At 47.4% G+C, this 20,345-nt stretch overlaps 1 protein-coding gene across 1 annotated transcript in view; it reads right to left on the reverse strand.

Annotated features, from left to right (window-relative positions):
• LOC137633188 (uncharacterized) overlaps positions 1 to 20,143 on the reverse strand; it is an 88,106-nt gene extending 67,963 nt beyond the window's left edge. Inside the window, exon 1 of the mRNA XM_068365344.1 lies at positions 19,781 to 20,143. The gene's annotated coding sequence lies outside the window, so the exon portion shown is untranslated. The remainder of the gene's footprint in view (positions 1 to 19,780) is intronic.
• Between the last annotated feature and the right edge of the window lie 202 nt (positions 20,144 to 20,345).

The following is a 20,345-nucleotide window of genomic DNA, read 5'->3' on the forward strand; positions in this document are numbered from 1 at the left end:
ACGCAATTATCACTTTATCACTACGATTTTCTGTTTTTGCACTTCACTGATATCGTATTTTTCAATAATTTCACATTAGGCATGAATAAAACTGATTTCTACCTGAAGCATGCAATTCTCCCTTACATCAAAAGGTTATAATTGCGAAATGAGTCGTATAATGTAAGCACATTAGTACAAGCAAAAATCAGTAAACATATATATCGAATAAAATGGAAATATATAAAGATAAAAAGGATCAGTGACTGGGGAGGAGACTAAACACTAGTTCATTAAAGACTACGTTTTCAATCTCTCACCGTACAGTGCCTTGGGACGAGAATAAAAACTAAAAAAGTTTTATCCTTTCTCCCCGTACAGAGACTTGGGACGAGAGTAAAAAACTGAATCGAGAACAACGTTACTCGCTCCCAAACTCCTTACTTGGGACGAGAATAAAGATCGGATCGTTCTCTCTTCCTCTCTCTCTCTCTCTCTCTCTCTCTCTCTCTTGATTTCACACAGAAGAGAAATGCCTACTCACCCTTCGTCAATAAACAGGTTATTTGACCAAAGGATAAAACTGAAAGGACTAAGAAATTGAAAATTAACAAGTTCCTTTAAATTAGTATTTAAAACACTTCAGTTTGAAAGAAGAATGAACAAAACGTCAAAATCGATTTACTCTTTCTGCAAAGTGAAACCGTGATTCTCTCTTTCTCTATCGTAACAATAGAGCGCAAACTGCGTAGCATAAATAAACCAAACGTTAGTTCATCTTTGAAACAGCACGAAGACTATTCAAAGAAAATCTTTCATAAAATATCTACTAAAAAATATTCATTTCATAACTCTTACAGAGCAAATGATTTAAACTTAACGAAAATAAAAGTTGAATGGGCTCAACGTTGTTTAACTTCGGTTTCCAAGTTAGGACCGATTACTCTCGGACTAGGGGAGGAATAGGTAAGGCCGCATATAAACAAAACATAAAATTTATCTTGATGTTTAGTATAAATGGAAAGCTAATCGAAGAGGCCTAATAAAGGCGGGTGAGATATAAAATATATAGAGGAAAATCTATAATTAACAACAACCATTTATAACGTGATAAGATAATTGCTAAAAGCCTAAAACACACTTCCGTACACTAAGGGAAGGGTCGGCCATCTTTACTCTATGGAAAAAACCAGAGATAAAAGAGCAAGGGCAAAACACTTTTACTCTCCTTTCAAAAGCATTTCTTTTGAGGATAGTATTGAATAATCCAACACGGCGAAAGCAATAAAACCAAAACCAAGTACTTCACCAATTCGGTAGAAAACTCGAGGTCATAATAGCGAGTGGAATCGACTTGTCGATGAAACCGACAGAGAAGAACTGGAGCTGTTTACATGTATATGCGGTATCTTGCCGATAGTCGGCGCTGGTGGGCACACCCGCTACCTTCATGGCGATCGCTCGCGAGTTTTTGGATTCTGTCGAGCTGTCGGAGACGTCAGCTATTATATATTCACCGGCTAAGTTTAATATTTAAAAATACAAATTATTTCCGAATTTGTCATTTGTTCCGTAACCGAAATACAAACCACGCTATTCACATGGAATGACTTAACCCTTAGGTAGGGTGGAAAGTCCCAGCCTTACTGGCTTTGGCTTTGCCCGGGGACTCAGAATCTAAGTGAGCAGCACTCGAGGAAAAGAGTCCCTGCACCTCGCAAATTCCTTGCTCCGCAAGGAACGTGCGGCCTACATAAGCTTGTGTGTGAAGGAAAGAAGTGTGACTCGTCCTAGGAAATTGACCTGAAGTCCTTTAGATGGAAATCTAGGTTAGGACGTTCCCAATACCACCTCGTCAGGGTATGAGGGACGCGACAGTATTAAACTAATATGATATTTTCATTATAAAATAAATTTTTGAATATACTTACCCGGTGAATATATAAATAGCTGACGTCTCCGACGGACCGACAGATTCCAAAAAACTCGCGAGCGATCGCCATGAAGGTTGCGGGTGTGCCCACCAGCGCCGACTATCGGCCAAATACCGCATATACTTCTTAACCAAACCAGTTCTTCTCAGTCCGTAGGGTCTCTATCGGGGAGGAAGGGAGGGCCTTTAATATTATATATTCACCGGGTAAGTATATTAAAAAATTTATTTTATAATGAAAATATCATTTTTAAATATTAAACTTAGCCGGTGAATATATAAATAGCTGATTCACACCCATGGTGGTGGGTAGAGACCAGTATTATAACAATAAAGGCGTATATGCTCAAGAGTTTTTGACAAATATTTCATAAAAACAAACTTAAGTATAGGTACCTGGTAAGGAAGCTGACTCTGATGATTACTCTGCCTCATTAGTCCGCTTTCCTCACGAAGCCCAGCCATCCTCTCAGGATGCTGAAAGGCTCCCAGGAGCTGCTATATCCAGGGCGAACACCCCTATAACAGGACCTCATCAATACCCTTAATCTGGGCGCTCTCAAGAAACAACATTTTGACCACCCGCCAAATCAAAAAGATTGCGAAAGACTTCTTAGTCTTCCGTACAACCCAAAACAAGATTAAAAATTTCAAGAGAAGATTAAAAGGATATTGGGATTAAGGGAATGTAGTGGTAGAGCCTTCACCCACTACTGCACTCGCTGCAACGAATGGACCCAGTGTGTAGCAGTCCTCATAAAGAGTCTGGACGTCTTTCAAGTAAAATGAAGCGAACACCGACTTGCTCCTCCAAAAGGTCGCGTCCATAATACTTTGAAGGGATCTATTTTGCTTAAATGCCACCGAAGTCGCTATCGCTCTAACTTCGTGAGCCTTGACCTTAAGCAAACTACGATCCTTCTCACTTAAATGAGAATGTGCCTCCCGGATTAAAAGTCTAATAAAGTAAGATAACGCATTCTTAGACATGGGCAAAGAGGGCTTTTTAACGGAGCACCATAAAGCCTCTGAACAACCTCGTATCGGTTTAGTTCTAGATAAGTAAAACTTAAGAGCTCTAACGGGGCACAGCACTCTTTCAACTTCATTACCTACGATCTCAGAAAGACTAGGTATTTCAAAAGATTTAGGCCAAGGACGAGACGAAAGTTCATTCTTGGCCAGAAAACCAAGTTGAAGAGAACATATTGCTTTATTTGTTGAGAAGCCGATGTTCTTACTAAAAGCATGGATCTCACTGACCCTTTTAGCCGAAGCCAAGCTCACCAAAAAAAGTGTCTTGAGGGTAAGATCCTTCAGGGAGGCTGAATTTAAAGGCTCAAACCTGTCTGACATTAGGAACTGTAGGACCACGTCCAAGTTCCAAGCAGGAGTTGAAATACGACGCTCCTTAGAGGTCTCGAAAGACTTAAGGAGGTCTTGGAGATCTTTGTTATTCGAAAGATCCAAGCCTCTATGCCTGAAAACAGAAGCTAACATGCTTCTATAGCCTTTAATGGTGGATGCAGAGAGGGAGCGACCGTTTCTCAGATATAGCAGAAAATCCGCAATCTGCGCTACAGAGGTACTGGAGGAGGAAATAGAGGAGGACTTGCACCAATCTCTAAATACCTCCCACTTCGACTGGTAGATCTTGATGGTAGAGGATCTTCTAGCCCTCGCGATCGCTCTAGCTGCCTCCTTCGAAAATCCTCGAGCTCTTGAGAGTCTTTCGATAGTCTGAAGGCAGTCAGACGAAGCGCGGGGAGGCTTTGATGAAGTCTCTTTACGTGAGGCTGTCGTAAGAGATCCATCCGCAAAGGCAGACTCCTTGGAACGTCTACCAGCCATAGAAGTACCTCTGTGAACCACTCTCTCGCGGGCCAGAGGGGAACAACCAACGTCAACCTGGTCCCTTCGTGAGAGGCGAACTTCTGCAACACCTTGTTGCGGATCTTGAAAGGTGGAAAGGCGTAAACGTCCAGGTGAGACCAGTCCAACAGAAAGGCATCTATGTGGGCCGCCTCTGGATCTGGGACTGGAGAGCAATAAGTCGGGAGCCTTTTTGTCAGCGAGGTCGCAAAGAGATCGATGGTGGGTTGACCCCAAGTCATCCAAAGACTCTTGCACACATCCTTGTGGAGCGTCCACTCCGTAGGAATCACCTGACCTCTTCGACTAAGACAGTCCGCCAAGACGTTCAACTTCCCTTGGACGAACCTCGTCAAAAGCGAGATGTTTCGATCTTTTGACCAAATGAGGAGGTCCCTTGCGATGACGAAAAGAGCGTGGGAGTGAGTGCGTCCTTGCTTCGAGATGTAAGCCAAGGCCGTGGTATTGTCTGCATTCACTTCTACCACCTTGTTTCGAAGCAGACTCTCGAAACTCCTCAGTGCTAAATGGACTGCTAACAGCTCCTTGCAGTTGATGTGAAGGCTCCTCTGGTCTGCGGCCCAAAGACCCGAGCATTCCAGACTGTCCAGAGTCGCCCCCCAACCCAAATCCGATGCGTCTGAAAATAACACATGGTTTGGGTTCTTGACTGCCAGAGACAGACCTTCTCGAAGTCTTATATTGCTGTCCCACCAGGCCAAGCAAGTCTTGACTGGATCGGAAATCGGAATCGAGACCGCCTCCAAAGTTTTCTCCTTGTTCTAATGGGAGTCTAGGTGGAACTGGAGAGGGCGTAGGTGAAGTCTCCCTAGAGAGATAAACTGTTCCAGGGATGAAAGCGTCCCTAGGAGGCTCATCCAGCTTCTCACAGAGCAACGGTTTTTCTCTAGCACGAGACGGACTTTGAGCAAAGCCTGCTCGATCCTGTTGGCAGACGGAAAAGCCCGAAAAGCTAGACTCTGTATCTCCATCCCCAAATAGAGAATCGTTTGGGAGGGAGTCAGCTGTGACTTCTCCATGTTCACCAAGAGGCCCAACTCCTTCGCAAGATCCAAAGTCCACTGTAGGTCCTGCAGACAGCGATGACGGGACGACGCTCTGAGTAACCAGTCGTCCAAGTACAGGGAGGCTCTGATCCCCGACAAATGTAGGAACTTTGCTACATTTCTCATGAGCCTCGTAAAAACAAGAGGAGCAGGGCCGAGGCCGAAGCACAGTGCTCGGAACTGATACACCACATTCCTGTACACAAACCTCAGATAAGGTTGAGAGTCTGGATGTATCGGAATGTGGAAGTACGCATCCTGCAAGTCGAGAGAGACCATCCAGTCGCCCTCTCTGACTGCTGCCAAAACGGATTTGGTGGTCTCCATCGTAAACTTTGTTTTTACAACAAATACGTTGAGAGCACTGGCCTCCAACCTCCTGTGTTCTTTGGAACCAGGAAGAGACGGTTGTAAAAACCTGGGGATTGAAGGTCCGAGACTTTCACCACCGCCCCCTTCTCTAACAACAGAGACACCTGAAGATGTAATGCCTGTCTCTTCGTCTCCTCTCGATACCTGGGAGAGAGGTCTATCGGATCTTTTACTAGAGGAGGTCTTCGTACAAAAGGGATTTTGTAACCCTCCTTCAGCAACAAAACAGACTCCCGGTCTGCACCCCTCTTCTCCCAGGCCTGCCAGAAGTTGGTCAATCTGGCACCTACTGCTGTCTGAGGACGTGGGCAGTCAGACTCTGCCACGGGAGGATTTAGATCCTCTCTTCTTGCCCCGCTTACTATCGGCACGAGAGCCTCCCTTACTGGGAGCTCTGCCACGAAAAGGCGGGATAAACCTTGTCGCTGGAGTTTCAAATTTAGGTCTGTTGACATAAGAGGATGAAGGTACAGCCTTACGAGCAGACGTGGCCATCAAATCATGAGTGTCCTTCTGTACAAGAGACGCTGCAATATCTCTAATAAGCTGCTGCGGGAACAAGGCAGAAGACAATGGCGCAAAGAGAAGTTCTGACCTTTGACAAGGAGTGACACCTGCAGACAGAAAAGAACAAAGAGTCTCTCTCTTCTTAAGAACCCCTGCTGTGAAAGTAGCAGCAAGTTCATTAGAGCCATCTCTAATAGCCTTGTCCATGCACGACATAATCTGAACAGAGACATCACGGTCTGCTGACGAGACCTTCATACTCAAGGCTCCCAGAGACCAATCCAAAAAATTGAAAACCTCAAAAGCACGATAAATTCCTTTGAGGAGATGATCTAGATCTGAAGAGGACCAGCAAACTTTCGAGCGTCTCATGGCCAGACGACGAGGAGAGTCTACGAGGCTTGAGAAGTCTCCCTGGGCAGAGGCAGGCACCCCCAAGCCGAGAACTTCTCCCGTGTCATACCAGACGCTCGCACGAGAAGCCAATTTGAAAGGAGGAAAAGCAAAAGCGGACTTCCCCAAATTCCTCCTGGTCATTAACTAGTCGCCCAACAAACGCAAAGCTCTCTTAGAAGAGCGAGAGAGCACTAACTTCGTGAACGACGGAGTCGAAGAAGCTAGGCCCAGCGTGAACTCAGATGGAGGCGAACGAGGAGCAGCAGAAACAAAATGATCAGGAAACAGGTCCTTAAAAATAAGCATGATCTTCTTAAAATCAAGGGAGGGCTGAGCAACCCTAGGCTCCTCTCCATCCAAAAGAGTCCCCAAAGGAACATCAGCTGGAAGGGGATCAACGACTTCCTCATCCGAAGGAACTTCATCCGACAACGGCAAAGTCTCGCGATACGGAGAGACATGCCGAGGAGGCAACGCTTGACAGGCTATGTCAACATGCGACGGAGCCGCAGCAACAGCTGAGGTAACGACGTCACGCCGAGGCTGCAAAGACTGAAAGTCTTGAGACTGACAAACAACAACAGACTGTGTCGACTGACGTTCGACATCACGTCGGGACTGCATTGACTGCAGGGTTTGGGTTTGAAAAATAACACCCGACTGCGGTGACTGACGTTCAACGTCACGTCGGGGCAACGGAGTCGGCCGACGAACGTCACTTCGAGACTGCGGCAACAGTTGCTGAACGTCACCTTGAGTCTGCGGCAAAAGGGGTTCCACGTCACGTAACTGACGTGAATGACGAGGAACACGATCAGAGTCGCGTTTAACAGCACCGATAACGTTAGCGCTAACATCATAATGACGAGACAAAACTCACTTAGGCGGTTGAAGACCAGAGTCACGCTTGTCGGACTGGCGAACCGCAAGCAAAGGATCTTTACGAACCTGTTCATGCTCATAAACCTCCATTAAAGATGAAAGTTTCAACTGCATGTCCTGTAGGACACTCCACTTCGGGTCAACGGAAGTCGGAACGGGCCGTGACGTCGGCAACGTCTGTGCATGCAAATCATCGCACCGAACGAGACCCTCGGACTCCGTGTCACGCTTTCGCTTAACAGGCGAACAGCCATCCGATGACTGAAAATGGTCAGAGCTGCCCCAATGGCTACAGCCAGGACGCTGGACCTGTCCTGAAGGGACTGATTTCGCTTTAAGGGTCTAGAAACCTTACGCCAAGGTTTCTTATGCGGCAAATCGTCGGAAGACGAGGAGAACTTAGTCTCCCCCGTCTTATGGTAAGGACGTTCTTGATGAGAAACGTCTGATACCAAAGAGGGAACGTCTGTACGTCGGTTTACACCTCTCACTCCCTTAAGTCCTACGACATTCCTTCTCCCTGGTGCAGGGGAGCCTGAAAGAGGTCTCGGACTAGGGGAGCGACAAGCACGAACAGACGAACCCTCGGTCGCAACACTAAACACATTTTGCGCACTTTCCACTTTACCACTTTGACTTTCCACTTTGACTCTTTAACAGCTTAACATCGGACATAAGCTGGTTCCTGTCCGAGGCTAAGGTTTCAACCTTCTCACCCAACGCTTGAATAGCTAAAAACATATCGCGCATTGAAGGTTCATGAGTGCCAATAGGGGGTTCAGAAACTACCACTACAGGGGAAGGATTAGGTTCAGGGGCATGGGAGGAGGAAAATTCTAAAGATCTAGACGAGCTTCTCCTCACCCTATTTCTTTCGAGTTTCCGAGTATATTTTTCATACTCTAACCACTCGAACTCCGATAAAACCACACACTCCTCACACCGATCTTCTAATTGGCAGGATTTACCCCAGCAATTAGCACAAACAGTATGAGGGTCGATAGAAGCTTTCGGAAGACGTTTGTTACAATCTTTCGCACATTTGTGATATATACAGGAGAAGGGTCAGCCATTATGAAAATCCAGAGAAAATCCAAAGGAAAGCCAAGTTCATCAACAAAAAACAAAAAAGGGTTTCAAGAGTTTTATTGAAGGAACAAACCAACACAGCGAAAGCCAATAAAACCAAAACAAAGAACTTCACCAATTCGGTAGAAAACTCGAGGTCTAGAGCGAGCGGACCCAATGTTGTCGGTGACACCGACAGAGAAGAACTGGTTTGGTTGAGAAGTATATGCGGTATCTGGCCGATAGTCGGCGCTGGTGGGCACACCCGCAACCTTCATGGCGATCGCTCGCGAGTTTTTTGGAATCTGTCGGGCCGTCGGAGACGTCAGCTATTTATATATTCACCGGCTAAGTTTAATATTTAAAAACTAGGAGAACAAGGAAGCATGGTTTACCTGCAGTGGTTTGAGGTAGGCTATGCAGAGAACCCAGGATGCTGCTTTCCTTAAGAGAGGGGAGGATAAAGAAAAGAGTAAGGGCCAGACATACTTTTTCATTCATGCAGTCTAAAACCAGGTAACAATGCCCTCAACCTTCTGCTACCTGTCCATTAAGGAGCCTGAGGCTAGACCAGCTGTTGTGCAGCCAACACAGGGCCGATAGAGAACGTATCGAGGCTCCTGTGGGTCACGTCCTGCAGGTAGTGGGCTGTGAAGGTCGTTTGACGCTTCCAGACCCCAGCTTGTAGCACCTGCGTCACAGAGAGGTTTCTCTTGAATGCCAGGGACGTTGCGATGCCTCTGACATCATGCGCTCTAGGGCGACGTGACGGAGGAGGGTCTGGATTCAGGGAATGATGGATGACCCTTCGAATCCAAGCTGAAATGGTATTCTTGGTGACCCTCCTCTTCGTCCTTCCCGTGCTCACAAACAGGGCTTGCACGCGAGGACGGACTGCAGCTGTTCTTTTAAGATAAAGCCTCAAACTCCTTACTGGGCATAGTAGGAGATGGTCTGGGTCATCTTTTACAGAACGAAGACTCAAAATCCTGAATGAGTCGAACCGTGGGGCCAGAACCCCAGGGTTTTGAGTCTTGGCAACAAACTCAGGGACGAACCTGAACGTTACCTCCCCCATCCCCTTGAATGGGCGACGTCGTACGAGAGACCATGAAGTTCATTGACACGCTTGGCAGAAGCTAGAGCGAGCAGGAACACTGTCTTCCAAGTCAGGTGACGATCAGAAGCCTGGCGTAATGGTTCGAACGGAGGTCTCTTAAGAGCCCTGAGAACCCGAACCACGTTCCATGGAGGAGGTCTCACTTCCGACTGAGGGCAGGTAAGTTCGTAGCTTCGTAAGAGCAAGGAAAGTTCCAGCGAGGAAGAAATGTCCAATCCTTTCAGCCTGAAGGCCAGGCTTAAGGCTGAGCGATAGCCTTTCACCGCCGAGACCGAAAGGCGCATTTCCTCCCGGAAATATACAAGAAACTCCGCTATTGCTGGTATAGTGGCATCGAGGGGAGAGATACCGCTCCCACGACACCAACCACAGAAGACTCCACTTCGCCTGGTAGACCCCTGCAGATGACTTTCGCAGGTGTCGAGACATCCTCTCCGCAACTTGTTGCGAAAAGCCTCTCTCTGTGAGGAGATGCTGGATAGTCTCCAGGCGTGAAGCCGAAGCTACGGCTTTGTGAAAGATGTTGCAGTGTGGTTGCTTGAGTAGCTCGTGTCGTGGAGGGAGTTCTCTCGGGAGTTCCGTCAGGAGCTGCAGAAGGTCCGGGAACCACTCTGCATGATGCCTTAGCGGAGCTATCAAGGTCATCGACAGGTTGACCGATAGTCTGGTCTTGTTGAGCACCCTTCTCATCAGACAGAACGGTGGGAAGGCGTACACGTCGATGTTGTCCCACCGTTGTTGGAAGGCATCTTGTCAGAGTGCCTTGGGGTCCGGGACTGCGGAGCAATACAGCGGCAGCTTGAAATTCAAGGCTGTCGCGAACAAGTCCACTGTCGGGGAACCCCACAAAGTCAGGACTTTGTTGGCTACTAGAGGATCCAAAGACCACTCGGTACTCACTATCTGCGATGCTCTGCTCAGACTGTCGGCGAGCACATTCCTTTTGCCCGGAATGAAGCGAGCTGATAGTGGTATCGAGTATACTTCGACCCATCTCAGAATCTCTTCTGCAAGATGGGATAGCTGTTGTGAAAAGGTACCTCCCTGCTTGTTGATATAAGCCACTACTGTGGTGTTGTCGCTCATCACCACCACAGAGTGACCCGCCAAGGTCTGTTGGAACTGTTGAAGGGCCAGAAATACGGCCTTCATCTCTAGCAGATTGATGTGGAGGTACTTTTCTGATTCTGACCACCGGCCTGAGATCCTGTGGTTCAGAACGTGGGCCCCCACCCTTCTTTTGACGCATCCGAGAACAGCATCAAATCCAGGGGGAGGACGAGAAGATCCACTCCCTTTTGAAGGTTTCCGTCGGTCAACCACCACTGCAGGTCCGTCCGTTCCGCAGGCCCTATGGGGACCAGAAAGTACGGGGAATCATGGCCTTGATTCCACCGGGACTTGAGCCGCCATTACAGGGATCTCATCCTGAGGCGGCCGTTTGGAACCAGACGGGCCAGGGAGGACAGGTGACCTAGAAGACGTAACCAAGATTGGGCTGCAAGCTCTTCCCGTCTGAGGAAAGGCGCTGCGACCCTCCTCAGCCTTGCTATCCTGTCGTCTGATGGAAACGCTTTGTGGAGATTGGTGTCCAATATCATGCCTAGATATACCAGTCGTTGAGATGGAAGCAGAGAAGACTTCTCGAGATTTACCATGATCCCTAAATCTTGGCAAAGTCCCAGAAGCTTGTCTCGGTGTCGAAGAAGGGTCGATTCCGAGTACAGTGAACCCTCGTTTATCGCGGTAGATAGGTTCCAGTCGCGGCCGCGATAGGTGAAAATCCGCGAAGTAGTGACACCATATTTACCTATTTATTCAACATGTATATTCAGACTTTTAAAACCTTCCCTTGTACGTAGTTCTGTTAACAAACTACCCTTTAATGTACAGAACACTTAATGCATGTACTACAGTACCCTAAACTAAAACAGGCACAAATATTAAAGGTGATTTTATATCATGGATTTCCTAAACACGCTAAAAAGCACGATAAAAAATGGCAACCAATGTTTTGTTTACATTTATCTCTGATCATAATGAAGAAACAAACTGGAGGTAGAGCTTTGCTTATTACCCAGACATATTTCCCATACTTTTCCCTTAGAACTACATCACATCTTCCTACTTTAGATATATATATATATATATATATATATATATATATATATATATATATATATATATGTGTGTGTGTGTGTGTGTGTGTGTGTGTATATATATATATATATATATATATATATATATATATATATATATATATATATATATATATATATATATATATATATATATATATATATATATATATATATATATATATATATATATGTATACACATATACATACCTACATATATACATAAATACATGCATACATATATATATATATATTACTGTATATATATGGGTTATGGAAAAAATCCGCGAAGTGGTGAATCCGCGATGGTCGAACCGCGAAGTAGCGAGGGTTCACTGTATGCCAGGATCAGTCAGTCGTCCAGATAGCGAAGGAGACAGAAGCCGATCCTGTGTGCCCAAGAAGATATCAGGGTGAACACTCTGGTGAATAACTGCGGTGCTATGGAGAGACCGAAACACAGCACCTTGAACTGGTAGATCTTGTTGTCTAGGCTGAATCTCAAGTACTTCCTGGAAGACGGATGGATTGGGATCTGGAAGTACGCGTCCTCTAGATCCAATGTGCACATGAAGTCTTGCGGTCTCACTGCAAGTCTGACCGTCTCTGCTGTCTCCATGCTGAACGGAGTTTGTTTGACAAACTTGTTCAGTGCCGAGAGGTCGATGACGGGTCTCCAGCCTCCAGACGCCTTCTTTACAAGAAAGAGTCGACTGAAGATACCTGGGGAGCCGTCGACGACCTCTTGGAGAGCATCCTTCTTGAGCATGGTCTCGACTTCTGCCCGAAGGGCTAGCCCCTTTGCCGATCCTATGGCATAGGAGCTCAACGACACTGGATTCGCTGTCAGGGGAGGAAGAGATGTCGTGAACGGGACGCGATATCCTTGGTTGATCACAGAGATCGTCCAGGAATCGGCCCCGAGTTGCTGCAACCTGAACGCGCAACTCTGCAGGCATCCCCCCACTGGTGGACACGCAGGAGGATTGCCAATCCTAGCATTTGCGGCCTCGGCCGCTCCCTCTAGGATTCTTGCCTCCCCTGGAGGACTTCCCACCCTTCCTGTCCTTGATGGGAAAGGGCTGCTGTTTGGACACCTTTGCCTTTGCTACCGGAGCCGGTTTCGATGTCCTAGACTGACGAGGCTGTTGTTGTTGAGGTGCTGGAAGCTTGTAGGGTCTGGCTGTAAGAGCCCTTTGGAGGAGAGAATCGTGATTCGACTTCCTCCACCTCTCAGCTGTCCGTTCCACATCCTTGGGCTCAAACAGGCTCTTTCCAAGGATGGAAGTGTGTCTGAGCTTGCAGACATCCACGGCTGGGACCTTCGCATGGAACCTCTCGGTCACCGCATCACGACGCTTCAAGATCGAGTTTGCCCACAAGTTCGAAACTTGGTGAGCCAGAAACTCGATGGTGCGCGTGCCCGAGAGGAGAAAAGTCTCCATGGCCTTCCTGGTGCTCTCCTTGGACAAGTCCTCGGATCGCAACAGGATGCCCAGAGACCCCAGCCAGACATCCAGCCACGAAGTGGCCTGAATGGTACACTTTGCGACCTTCTCCTGGCTCAAAATCTCTGTAGCCGAGAATGTCACCTGCCGGGCAGAGAGTTTCTCAAGAGAAATTCCCCTGGAGAGCTCTTCCACAGAATAGTGGAGAGGAAGAGCTAAACAAGACTCCCCATGATCTCGAAGTACCTCCTTTGCTGCACGCGAGGAGGTGGGAGGAGTTTGTTACCGGCAGGGAAACGGCTGGAGGAGGAGAGATCAGAGAGCTGGCTCTCAACCTTGTCTCTGGCGCTCTTAACCCCCTGGGACCAGGGCAGAGCCGCACTGGCCTTCGGAGGTTTTTGAGTGCCGTAGACTTGGTCCAGAACCGTATCCTTGCCTTCGCGAGGGGCGGTCTCTGGGTCCTCGTACCTGTTGAGTTGCCTCATCAGACTCAGGACCTGCCAGAAGGCATGCTCCGACTCATGCAGCTCTCCTCCTTGTGGACTGGCAGCAAAGTCTCCTGTCCCCAGCTGCTCTACTTGGGGGGACACGCGGACGTTCTCCTGGGGTCTTGCTGGCTCTGGTCGAATTCGGGATGAAGACTTAGGGACGGTCTTCGAGTCCTTGGGCTCCCTCCTAGGAGAGATACAGGACTCCAGTAAAGAAGTCTGAGGGCTCCTTGCTGCTCCCACACGAGACGATTCTCCTACTCGAGGTGGGGTTCCTCCCATTGGTGCCGTGGGAGAATGTCCCACCTCGCTGGACTCTCCTGAGGACGGAAAGGCTTCGTCCACAGGGGAAGGAGAAAACATCTGAGGGGGGGAAGGGGCCTTCCTGACGGACTTCTTAGGAGCCAGTTTGACCCTAGGAGAAGTCACCACAAAGTCCACTCCTCTCCTTCTCTTCAGCCGGGACGAGGCTGCCATTGGTTTGAGGCCTAGATCAGCAAGGGCCGGCTTAACAGCCTGGACAACCGCTTTGATCAGAGACCCGAACCAAGGCTGACGGCTGACAGACTCGGTGTCAGCGACTCCCGCTGGAGGTAAGGGGATCGGGCGATCTTTAGGAGTGGATACCACAGGGCCTGCCTGAAAAGAAGAAGAGTGTTACCTAGACCTCTCTGAAGAATCTTCCTCCTCCTGCAAGTGCGCTGCTCTGCGCTTACGGGGTGGAGATCGTGACGACGATGATCAGGAAGTACGCGCTGCTCCCGAGGACTCGAAAGGTTGCCTGTGCTGCGAAACCCGGCGGGAATCGCGGTCGCGCTGGCACTCGCGCAATGGTAAAATCGCGGGTTCGCGCGCGGGCGAACGTTGGCGCGAATGCGCGGATGAAAGCGCGGGTGCGCGCGGGCGAGAGAGCGCGTGGGCACGCTGGCGAGTGGACGCATGGGCGCACAGGCGAGTGAGCGCGAAGGTGAGGGTGCGCGCGGTTGTAAGGGAGAGCGCTGGCGGCCGGGAGAACGACGGCGTGCAGGGGAGCGATGGCGCGTAGGCCAAGAAGGCGATCGGCTGCGCACAGGCGAGTTAGCGCGTGGGCACGCAGGAGACCTTCGGCGATCCGATGTGAGGGCGCATGGGCGCGTTGGAGAGCGCTTGCGCGCAGGTGAAGGATCGCGCGGGCGCATGGTAGATCGCTGGCGCGTTGGAGATCGCTGACGCGTAGTGGCGTGGTCGGGAGCTATCATTTGGGCTGCAGGACCAGAAGGTGAAGTTGCACGTAAAGGCGAACGCTCGCGGGCTTGCACCGGAGACTTCTCGTGGGCGCGCAGAGACTCGACCAGGTCTAGGAGAGCGCACAGGAGAGTGCGCGCGATGGCGCACAGGCAAAGGCTGGCGCATGGGCGGGGTCTGCGGGCGCGTATGAGATCGACGGCAGGGGGACAAAGGAACAGCATCCTTGCCTGCACCCAGATCCGGAGATCGTGGGCGCGCATCAGGACCAGGGCACGCAGATGTGCGCTGGCGAGCAGGTGATCGTGGGCGCTCAGGAGTACGTGGGCGCGCAGCAGGAACAGGGCGCGCAGATGTGCGCTGGCGAGCAGGTGAGAGCTGGCGCACAGGAGATCCCTGACGAGCAGGAGAGCGCCGACGCGTAGAAGCGCGCAGGTGAGCACTGGCGGGCAGGAGATCTACAGCGAGAAGATGTGGGGCGCGAAGAGTCTGAAGGGTCCACAGCAGGAGAGCGCTTGCGCGCTACAGCGCGCGAGCGTGCAGGAGAACGTGGGCGTGCAGGTAACACATGGCGCTTAAGGGACTTAGTCTCAATGGGAGAAAAGCCCTTATGCCCCGAAGGGACCGGTGCCCGTTGGAAAACGGGGTGCGTAGGCGCCCACAGCGCATCTGCGTCCGCAAACGGAGAAAGAAGGCTAGCAGGTATGGCAGGCATCAGAGATCGCGAACGATCAGCTGAGAGGTCTAGCGATGCGGCTGTAACGGTCTGCTCAGGTCGAGGAGGCTCCTCTGCGGGGGACGTCGAAGGTGAAGAACCAAAGAGGCACCTCCTAAACCCCTTGTAAGAGGAAGGAAGGCCTCTACGGCGAAGAGGAGGACAAGCCTTACAGCGAAGACGACCTCGAGGGGCAGCAACACCATCGTCGGTCCTCCGAAGAGGAGTTTCCGTCAGTGAACTCCCCCGGGGGGGGGGGGGGGGGGGAATCACCCGCAGGAGAGACCGTTGGACTCAGCTCCTCCCTCGAAGGATGTTCGGAGGGGGGAACTGAGCCTTCAGCAACATCCGCAACAACAGCAGGGGATTGGCCCGACCCGTCGGAAGCCTCTGCCACAACAACGTCGACAATAGACAGGGGATCTACCTCTGCTATTACCGGCGACTGTTTGACAGATGCAACCAACTGGATCAGGTCAAACAGGGCTTCCCTGGAGGGCGAGCCCTTAAGCCCCAAGGAAGCCCAAAGCTGCAAAAGATCATTGTTAGACACAATCATCAACATCAAAATCCTCCCCCAGAGGTGGAGGAGCTGCCTCGCTTAGGGAGGCAACTCCCTCTCCCGAACCCCGAGGTTGGTCAACAACAGAAAGGCCTACGCTACCACTCGACGGCCCCTCGCGAGAGACCGATCGAGTGGGAGCTTCGGAGGAGGTTCGGGCAACGGTAGAAGTGTCTTTGGAACCTTCCTTCTTCAAGGCAGCCCTTGAAGGAGAAAGGTCACGCTTAGACTTCTTCTTACGTCGCCGGGAAAACCACTCCCAGCACTCGCTACAAGTTTTATCCCTTTCACACCGTTGACCTCGGCAGTATGGACATAAGGAGTGAGGGTCGGTCTCGACCGCCGACATGAACGTTCCACAAGGGCGGTCGGGAAGTCCAAGGCACTTCCGCATGATGGATGGAGGCCAACTTCCAAGCACACAAGCTGTAAGAAAAAGCAAACAAATTAAGGCTGTCAAAAATGCGAGGGTGAGACAGACAGGTCTGATCATCACCCGAGCCAAAAGTGAAGTGAATCAGTTCACCAGTGTGTGAGGGGGGAGGGGTAGCTAGCTACCCCTCCCCTACCCGCTCGCTAACTATTGAGAGGGTAGTTAACCCTCATTAAAAATCTAATGGCTCGTCATTTCAGCTACGCCGAAAGTAATACCCCATGTAAATAGCGTGGTTTGTATTTCAGTTACGGAACAAATTTAATTTAATGTTGTTACTGTTCTTGAAATATTTCAATTGTTCATTACTTCTCGTGGTTTATTTATTTCATTGTTTCATTTCCTCACTGGGTTATTTTTCCCTGTTGGAGCCCTTGGGCTTATAGCATCCTGCTTTTCTTACTAGGGTTGTAGATTAGCTAGTACAGTAATAATAAAAAATAATAATAAAGAAAGTTTTGTATAAATATAGGAACAATTGGCAATTAGCTCAAGCTACTCAAGAAATGCCATCTCCAATGTGATATGGTATACAGTTTTCTAAGAAATTTTTATGTGATTCCAACAAATTTGACATTCACCTCCTTAAAAATTTTTATTCAACTAATTTCACTACACTTAATATATGTACTTTAATTTCTAGCAAAACTGGAATTTTCTATAAGACATGGACAAATGCTGGATATCTTGGCATTTTTACCTATATGACTCACTAATGGGGCCGAGGCATTATAATTTGCGCATTGCTTGACTAAAATGTAAATACAATTTCATTGTATACTTTTGGTAGATTGAATGTGGGTTACAGCACATGTGTTGTTTCCATTCACTTTTGGCAGCTGTTCATTGTTTGTATGACATAATTATTGGTTTTAGAACTAAACTAAGAGTTTCCAAATACCTATGCTCAAGTTCCCAGGTGTTATTTTACAACATCCATCCCCCCCATTTCTCTTCAGAAGCGTGACTTCACTCCACTTACATAAACTATACTGTATATTTTCCAACCGCTTATCTCGTGTTTATTCGAGTATTTCTTTCCCCACCCAAAACCCTCCCCGCTGGGTTCCCCATATTTGTTATTATATAGGATATGATAGGATTATAAAATCTAAATTTCAAGCCAAGTACTGTAACATCAAAGACAATTCTGCACTATTTATTATACTGTATAGGATGTTATTACTGTATACAGGACAGGATTATAAAATTTAGGCTTCAAGCCAAGTACTGTAACAACAAAGACCATTCCTCGCTCTTTATTATATGGGGGGGGGGGCTACAAAAATTCATGAATAGGTAGTTTGCCTCAATATTCGTGGTCAGAAATGGATAAAACACAAGATAACAAGTAGGAAAATCATATGATTCGCGATTATTATAATTGAGAAAAGGAACGGAGATAAACAAGCTGAATATATGGTTCATGAATTTGGATAAAAATTAAAGAATAACATATTGATCTTTCCCGAATCTTTATACCTAATAATTAGGGAGACCTTGTTAGGAAGCCAGGCTCTTCATGTCTCTGGGCATAAAGCCAGGTTTGGTTGTGTTAGTTATGGAGAATAAAGTAACGAAGAGATCTTTATCCAAATCTTTGCCTTAATTAAACATTTATATCATACTTGAGGGAGGGTCTGCGAGGAAAACAAAAAACCACCCACAGGTGTTGCTGTGGCCTGATTGGGAACGTCTCTGCCTGGTGTTTGCCAAACGGGGGTTCGAGTCCCGGTCACACTCGTTGGTGCCTTTAGTGTCTCCAACCTTACCATCCTTGTGAGCTAAGGTTGGGGGGTTTGGGGGAGCCTAAAGTTCTATCTGCTGAGTCATCAACAGCCATTGCCTGGCCCTGCCTTATCCTAGCTTGGGTGGAGAGGGAGCTTGGGTGCTTATCATATAATATATGGTCAATCTCTAGGGCATTGTCCTGCTTGCTAGGGCAATGTCCCTGTCCCTTGCCTCTGCCATTCATGAGCGACCTTTAAACCTTTAAACTATAGGATATGGCTTCCTACATTAGGTTAGGTTAATACATCAAAATAAAAGGTCGAGAGAGAGAGAACTAACTGAGGAAGAATGTCGCACTCTATTTTGTTCCTGCCCAGTCAAACGGTTTGGTCACTAAATTTCTGATGGGAAAAAGGGTTGGGGTAACTAGTAAATAAGACCATTCCCGTAAATATTTACCTGTGCACAGGTATGGAGCCTTTGGAGTTCATTGTGGCAGATTGTAAAATCGTATTTCACAAGGTTAAACAGACACAAGAACACACCTAACCTAAGGTTTCCCACCTAACCTAGGAGCTGTATCCTTACCTACTTATTTACTAGGGGGCTACGCCCCCTGCAACCTCCCCTTACACTACCGTATTTGTAGCTTACTCTGATTAAACTAACTACGATCACCACTAAAAAGGACTTCGTCCTGCATCCCCACGAACTTAAACTGACCTGAACTACAAACTTTCTTAGAATGGTGCACAGGTAAGGTTATAAAAAAATTTCAATAGAAATTAAATGTCGAATAACATCAAAATCATGTCGGATTGTACATATGATAGCGGCCATCTGTATGTATGATGACGGGTGACTAAGATTACAGCAGTGTAAGAGGGGGGTGGGTCGCAGGGGGGCGTTGCCCCTGTTTGATAGGTAGGTAAGGAAACAACTAGTAGGTTAGGCAAGGAGGAAAGTTTAGTCTAGTTGATGTCCATATTTTATGCTCGTTTGAGGAACTGGCCGCTAATATACAAAGGCTCCATCATGTCAAAACCAATCAGAAGCAATATAATTTACATTTTCATTCATCATCTCCATCTCCTACGCCTATTGACGCAAACGAACTCGGTTAGATTTCGCCAGTCGTCTCTCTCTTGAGCTTCTAATTCAGTACTTCTCCATTCATCATCTCCTACTTCGCGCTTTATAGTCCTAAGCCATGTAGGTCTGGGTCTTCCAATTCTTCTAGAGCCTTGTGGAGCCCAGTTAAACATTTACATTTTCATTAATCATAAAATTTCAAGTAAACTTCATACACACAGAAGGTAGCTTGTTGGGACAGGCGATATCTTTATTACTTGCCAAATCATTTAAATGGTGGATCTTTGAAATGTTCTTTCAATGTTTAATATAGTTATATTAATCAGGAGTTACGTTAACCTAAGCTACTGTAGGCTACGCCAGTAACATTGTTACAGTCATGTCCTGTGGTAGGTTTAGGCTAAAATTCGAGTATTTTCAAGCCTATGAATATAAACTGTCTCGACAAGATAAAATTGAGGTGGTTCCCTTATTTAGGCCTCTTACAGGAGGCTAAACTGACCTACTACAGGTAAGAAAAGGCAATTTGGTTACGGCAGTAACCTACCAAGGCATCCTACTGATCCCTAGGCCTAGCTTTCGGGCTTACCAATCAACTCCTTCGATTGACTAAATTAATTAAATCTTGTGAATGACAGAGACCACACATATCCTACCCTATCTAATCTAGCTATATATACATATTTAATCCCATATTACCTTCATAAAACATATAAATATACAAGTAAATATTGGGCGCCAATGACACTTACCTAAACAAACGCAATTTCCTCCATACGTTTACAAACCACAATTGTAATTTTTCACATACATTTGTCACATGTATCACCAAACCCCGTGATGTCACATTTAAACACTGGCAAGGCACATTTCCCCATTAATCACACTACTTATGTGACCTGATGCGTCGGCCTCACTACATTTGAGCAAAACGCAAACAAACATGGTGGAGGAGCCACGAGCTTAGATATGTTTTTAACAATTTATTTCTGCTTTCTGGAAAGATATTTTGGTTTCTCTTCAACTCCTGGGCCTTAAAGACGTCGGTTTGACTTCCGGGAAGAATATATTTCTTTCGTTTCATAAGGTTAGTATGCCTACATAAACAATATCACTTTAATAGATTAGAGAAAACATCCAACTTTGTTTACACAGAAAATGGAATAATATTTCATTGGTGACTCATGTAAATCTGAATTTTCTATTTTTTTTCTTATTTTTATCATATAATTCTAATTATCATGTCTATCTACACTCTTATTTATTCTCATGAAATCCTATGTTTATTTCATGAGAGGATAATTTTATTATTAAATT

Source organism: Palaemon carinicauda, chromosome 42 (assembly GCF_036898095.1).
Source record: "Palaemon carinicauda isolate YSFRI2023 chromosome 42, ASM3689809v2, whole genome shotgun sequence".
Lineage (NCBI taxonomy): Eukaryota > Metazoa > Arthropoda > Malacostraca > Decapoda > Palaemonidae > Palaemon > Palaemon carinicauda.